The sequence below is a fragment of the Dendrobium catenatum genome, unplaced genomic scaffold (genome assembly GCF_001605985.2).
Source record: "Dendrobium catenatum unplaced genomic scaffold, ASM160598v2 fragScaff_scaffold_311, whole genome shotgun sequence".
NCBI lineage: Eukaryota > Viridiplantae > Streptophyta > Magnoliopsida > Asparagales > Orchidaceae > Dendrobium > Dendrobium catenatum.
In genome coordinates this window covers 145961-153459 of record NW_021318773.1, presented here as the reverse complement: position 1 = coordinate 153459, position 7499 = coordinate 145961, and positions in this window count along the sequence as shown.

The following is a 7499-nucleotide window of genomic DNA, read 5'->3' as shown; positions in this document are numbered from 1 at the left end:
TGGATTTTCTCAGAAATAAGCAACAAATCTTCATATAAAAGTTGACATGCCTCGTCATGATCTGATTGATCAAGATTATTGTTACCAATTAGACAAAAATTTGTTACCTCCTCCTCTGCTTCTTCTTCTTCTGATTCTGAGGCAGAGTTGGCCCAAAATGCCTTTTGTGTCTTCATCTTCCCTTTCTTATATTTTTCTGTCTCCTTGCCTTTTTCCTTAGTTGGTTGATTCTTTAAGTTTGGGAAATCAGCACGGAGGTAACCTGGTTTCCTACACTCCAAACAAATTATGTCAGATGAAACTTTAGTAGTTTTTGATCTTTTACCTTTGTTCTAGTTATTCTGATGATGCCTTTATTTTCTTTTTAGAAAGTTCTTGAACTGTCGGATCATCAAGGCTATGTCAGCTTCTTCCTCCACTATAGAACTTTCACTTTCTGAGTTGTTTGCTTTCAATGCCACTATCCACTCCTTTTTTTCTCCTGTATCATTTTGCCTTTGACTCACTCCTTGCTCATACGCAATGAGTGGTCCAAGCAAATTGTCAATAGAATAAATATTTAAATCTTTGGACTCGTTATTGCAATAATTTTAGCATCATAGGAGCTCGGTAAGCACCTAAGAATCTTATTAACTTTTTTAGAATTACAAATTTCTCTACCTAATGCATGCAAGGATGTTACAATTTGAGTGAACCTAATGTACATGAATGATATAATTTAGCTAGTTTTCATATATAAAAGTTTATAATCATGCAATAGAATGTTAAGTATAAATTATTTAACCTCACTAGTTCCATCATATGTGATGCACAGTCTATACCAAATCCCATTACCAGTAGCAAAGGTAGATACTCTCATGTAGTCCTCAAATTTCAATGCACAAAAGAAACAGTTTAATCACTTCGCATTTAGTTACGCCAAAATCCCTATCCTCGTTGCTCCATTCACTAAAAGGTACTTGAGTTTTCACGTCATTCACAAGTTTAAACGGTGCAATATAACCTTCTTTAACTAACATCCACATACGATAATCTATATACTGTAAAAAAAATAGACATTCAAATTTTCTAGAAATCAAACGGAATATTATTAAATATAGGTGGATGGATTATTGAATAACCCTCCGCAGTATTATGATTATCAAAATGAGACATGATAAAATTGTTATGGTTTTTTTAAACACTATTTATGAAACCCCACTCTGATACCAATTGAAATTACGAAATGCGCTGAGAGGGGGGTGAATTAAAAATTTGTTGTAATAAAAAGACAATCCTAAATAGGAGTTCTAATTTTTTTATATTTTTAAATTTTAAACAAGAAAATTAATTGATACGGAAGTGAATGCTCAAAACACAATTTGCAATAATAGGTAGTAAAAAATTAACTTACTCAAAAATGAATTTCACATAAATTTTCACAAAGCAATTTTAACGAAAATAAAATGCAAAACATAAATAAAGTGTAGTAAGGAAAACATTTCACCAGAGAATTTATAGTGGTTCGATCATTTAACCTACGACCACTCCCAGAGTCCTCCACTCTAGGAATTTTACTACTAAATAGTAATTCTCCTTTTATCCCCACAGTAAGGTAAAGAAGCATTTATAAACCTCACTTTCACCAACCCGACGTAGCGGAGTGCCAAGCGCATTGTCACCCTCCTGGTGATGCAACGTACCTTCTTATTTTTCTCCCTCATGGAGAAAATAGAGTACCTTAGAGGATACAGTTGTAGAAGAATCTCCCCCTTAGAGAGAGTCCCACAATATCTTCTCAGGCTATAGGAGGAGCAACGTGCAACAAGCTAGGAGCAACCATGTGATCTACCTCGCACTCCATCTGCCTTACAAAGCCCACCTTCTCCTTCCTCTCATAAACCTTAAAATCTTCTCAAGAGCTCTCTCCCAAGGAATACCCCTCTAATCACGTTACTCTCTCACAGATTAATTTCAAAAGATAGAAAATTAGATATTTAAATCAGGCTCTAAGAGCCCTAAAAATTTTTAATTTAGCTATTATGATCATATAATATGATCCAATATCGTATAGTATGATCAATATAAAATAGCTTTCATCCTGGTATGAAGGAATACGAACAAGTAAAATTCTTGAATAATATCATAGAGTATGATGTAAACTCGTACAATATGATATATAAAATCCTTCTATTCGTACAGGATGATTGCTGGGATGACAAAAACTCATCACTATATGTCATATGGTACGAACAACTTCATACAATACGATTAGTCCAAAATCAAGGGATCGTCCAGTACATTATTCGGGATAACCAAAAATAGCCTCAGTTGATCATATAGTACGAATGGTGTCATACAGTATGATAACTAATCAGAAATTAATCCTTGATTTATGCACTAATCATGGAGTTAATTTAAGTAAGTATTCAAAAATATCGTACAATATGATAGTATCATACAATACAATCAGTTCAAAATTTATGAATTAAGAACTTACTTAAATTAATCAGGAGACTAGGGTTTTTAATTAGAAACACATCGTATAGTACGATATCCATCGTATATTACAACTTGTTTACATATAGTTATTTAAGCCAGATCAAATCATATAGTATGATTTAAACTCGTACAGTACGATCGATACAGAGAAAAAATTCTTTATTTTAAAACCCTCTCCCATTGTGTGTGTGCATGGTTGCTCAGTCTTACATACAATTTATGGCTAGACTATAGAAAAGAAAAATAATAATAAATGAAAAATTATAATGTTATAAACTCCAACTCCTACTCTACCTAGTCTTGAGTCTTCTTATTATTCTGAGTAACATGCGATCTCTCTAAAATATTAGTAGTCAAAAATTAGAGCAGAAATAAAAAATATTCAATAAATATTTCATAATTAGATATCTCTTTACCTAGTGCATGAAAGGATATCACTATATGGGTGAACCTAGTGTACATTTCAGATATATTATCGCTAGGTTTCATGAAAAAGAGTTTATAGTCATGTAGTAATATGTTTAACCTAGATTGTTTAACCTCACTAGTTCAATCGTATGTGATATATAATCTATCCCATATGTCTTTATAAATAGCATAAATGAACACCCTCATATAGTCTTCTGATTTTAATATGCAAAAGAAATAATTCAAGCATTTTGCATTTAACTATGCAAGTTCCCTATCCTCATTTATCCATTCATTAAATAATAATTTAGTATAAAACCATTCAAAAGCTGAAAGGTACAATGTAACCTTCTTGTACCAACATCCACAAGTGGTAGTCTATAGATTGTAAAAATGTAAACATTCAAAATGTTCAAAAATCAAATGATATGTTGTTAAATAAGGGTGGACGGGTTATGGAATAGCCCTCAACAGTGTTACGGTTATCAAAATATTCTATGTATCGTAGTTCTCTAGGTTTTCTAAAACACTATTTTGAGACCCTGCCCTGATACCACTTGAAAGTATGAAATGCGCTAAGAGGGGAGGTGAATTGGTATATTTAAAAATTAATCCTAAATAGGAGTACTATTTTTTTCAAAATACTTTAGAAATAAGTAATTTTGATTTTTGAATGCAGAAGCTATCAAATTAAATATGCCTTGAAAAATAATGATGATGAAATTCTAGTTGTCACGACAAAACAATAATTTTTTATTTTTCACCACGTAGTTATAATAAAAATTAAAAGCAAGAAAGTAATATGCAGAAAATGGAAAAAGTACATAAAAAATTTTTATTGTGGTTCAATAAAACCTTGACTTATGTCCACTCCTCGAAGTCCTCAACTTTGAGAATTGCACTACTCAAAAGGGACTGTTCTTCTACTCCCACAATAAGGCAGAGAAGTCTTTACAAAACTTACTTTCACCTTCCACAGTGTGGTGGAGTACTGGATGCTATGTCACCCTCCTGATGATAGCAGCATACCTTCTCAATTTTCTCCCTCTTGGAGAAGGTAGAGAACCTCGAGGATTTTGACCTAGAAGCCTCTCTCCTTAATGACCTTCCACAAGACTCACTAAGGCCACAAGAGGTGCAATCATGCATCTAGTTCAAAGCAACCGCATGATCCCCTCACAATTGTTATCCCTCATGCTCAAGCTCACCTTCTCCTTCCTCTCACAAACCCTAAATCTCTTCAAAATCTCCCCCTTAAGAGTTCCTTTAGCTGTCACATTCCACTCTATTTTTTTCTTAATGAATAAACTATTATATTTGTAATAGGCTTCAAGAAACCCTAAATATTCAAATTAGTTATTATTGTTCATACAATATGATACAAAATTATGCATTATGATCAGTTCAAAACAACTCCCATCCTAATACGAAGGAGGACGAACAGGACATTATTTTTCAATACATCATATAATACAATAAGAATATCATCTAGTATGATCTATTTTATTTCTTCTATTTCTACGGGACGAACGCTCGGATGGTCGAATGTCGTCTCTATTCATCATCTCGCACTATTCAATCGTATAGTATGGATAATTATGTTTATATAGTTCGTCCTATACGATGTATTCATCATATAGTTCAATTAATTCAAACGTTAAGGTTTCATCTGGTATGATCTTTGGTACAACCAAATTTTGTCTATATTCATCGTATGGTACGATCCTATTTGTACATTATAATCATCATTCATTAATTAAACCATGATTTAATTGACTAATCACAAGGGTTAATATTAGAATGATTTGAAATTTTTCATATTATGATGTGTTCAAATTTTCAAATTTAAAATCTTACTTAGATTAATTTGGCAGCTAGGGTTTGAGGTTGAAAATAAATTATATAGTACGATCAAGATCATATAGTATGTTCAGTTTACAAAAATAAATATTTTCAATTAGCTGTCAAGCCTATTCCTCAACACTATATCGTATAATACGGTTTAAAATTATACAGTACGATCTAAACAAAAATAATTTGGACTAAAGAAACTCTCTCCCAATGTATTTGTATGGTCACTCAATCTGTATACACTATTTTGGTGTCAGACTCAAGAAATGAAAAAATAAAGAAAATAAAAATTATATATTCTTTCATATCCTATTCTACTCAATCTTGAGTCTTCAGAAGTCTTGAGTAGAGTGTATTATCCTTGAAATGTTAGTACTCACAGACAAAAATAACATCTAAAATATTTAATGAAGAATGAAATAATTTAATCAATATTATTTGTCATCATCAAAATCACAGACAAGGGATCCTGGATTGCAATTCCTAGCTCGGGGGAAAATCTTATTCAATTTTCTATCACACATCAAGTATGAATCATGCTGAAGGGAACTTTAGCTGCAACTTTCAATGCTACTATAGCCAAGAATAATTTCCTCCCATATTTTTAACATTCAATTAAATGTTATTGTCAATCATTTTTAAAGCTCTGAACAAATACAATGGTGCATCAAGCTCTATATAGTCCCATACTAGACTTCTATTCCTTGGCAATGTCTTAATCTCAATCTCAAAAAGGACAAAAATGGTCTAAAAATATACTAATATTCACCTTTTATTTGAGATGCATGCCATATTTACCCCCTCAAAATTATGGTATAATCGATCACAAAGGGATTCCATTCGGCCTTTTCCACACATTATAATATCATTGAACAACGCTTTAATAAACAACTTTGGATTGGTTAAACATCCTTGGTGGATTCTCTCAACCTCTTCCAAACATGTTAACGTCATCAAACAATACTTTGATAAACAACCTCAAAAAAGCTAAACATTCTAGGCAAATTCTTTTGTCATCTTTATATAAGTTAACGTCATTGAGCAACTCTTTGATAAATAACCTCCAATTTCTCTAATGTCCTCTATTAAACCTTCTTGGTAGATTCCATCAACCTCTTCCACGTACCATTTCAAAGCATCTTTTCTAGCTCGTTTATAGAAAGATTAGAACCCCACCAGGCCTCCACTTAATTAGCATTATTTTTGTGCATTGTATTATTGTGATTTATATAGTGTTTGACCCCTCCATCAAGTTGTTTGTTGTCTACCCTTGTTAGCATGCATAGCTACTATCTCGAACAAAATGTAGCATGACCATTGCCATTAATTAACCACTTTATTGTCAACATTAGAATGTTTCCTAACCACCTATGTTAGATATTCAACATTTAACCACCACTATAGGCTTACATCCTAACTCCCTGCATCAAGGACCAGCTTATGATTGTCAAATCTCTTCCTAAACATAAACCATCATTGAGGTTCCACACATCTGTTGATAATCAACGGGGCTCCTCCTAAGTGTTGTAACTATCAGATCTCTTCTTGACCACTGGTTAGTGCTGTACCTTCACTTGTCCATTGATTATCAGCGAATCTCCTCCAAGGCACTATTACTACAAGATCTCCTCTCTAGTGCTACCACCACCATGATAGCCTTTAGAAGAAGATTGGAGCCTCTAACGATGGATCAAGTCTTTATCGGAGATTAACAATTTTGTGACTCTTACAGGACAGCTTTTAGAGGAAAATTAGCGACTACGATGGTGGACTGGGCCTTTATCAGAGATTGAAGGTCTTGCAACTCCTATAAGATGGCCTTTAGAGGAAGGCCAAAGCTTGCAATTGAGAATTGGGATTTATTGGAGATTGACCGTCTTGCGACTCATACATGACAATCTTCGCCCCTTCTTCAAATGAAAACAAGAGCCCACAATAGAGAACCAAGCCTTTACCAATGATTGATGGTTCTGCGACTGCATCAAGAAAGACTTTAGATGAAGACCCGAGCCCAAAGTGGAGGACCGAACTTTTTCAATTTTCATGACCTCCAAATTTATTCCAGTTTGTTTCTCTTTTAATTTATAAGAGAAACTTTGGATATGCTCAAGAGAACCATGATTTTTCCTCACCCTAAGGAGGATATTCATAGGCTTACAAATGTGGGAATCAAAAGGCTTTTCTGGAAATTTTCATTATTTTATAAAAACATAATAATTTTTGAAATTTTAAAATTAAAAATTCCATTAAAAATATATATTAGAAGTATAACTTAATATTTTGTTTTAATTCAAGGCAGTATTAGGTAAATGGAAGTCAATCCATAATTTTATGGAATATTTTCCTAAATTTTAATTTATTTTCTAAAATTTTAAAAGTCAAAATACATAAGGTAGGAAATTGTTGGGACTTTATGACTTGCTTGAAAACTAGTGTACCGTTATGGCCATGAGTCAATAAAGCACGCTATGTTGAAGCCTAGCTATGGATTTAGTTGTCCAATCAACATCATGAAGGTGAACTGAGCAATATCCACAACAATGCATTCCAATCTATAAAAAAATACATAAAAAAGTGTAGCAAATCGTAGTATATGACAATTGTGAGATTCTTTCAATTTATCTATATTAATCAAATCAATCCAATTATTAATATCATATATTTTATAACCAAATAAATATAGAAGTTAAAAATAAGTACAGAATCTTATAAAAACATGAATAATAAAATTATTTTTGAATTATAATATACCATAATTA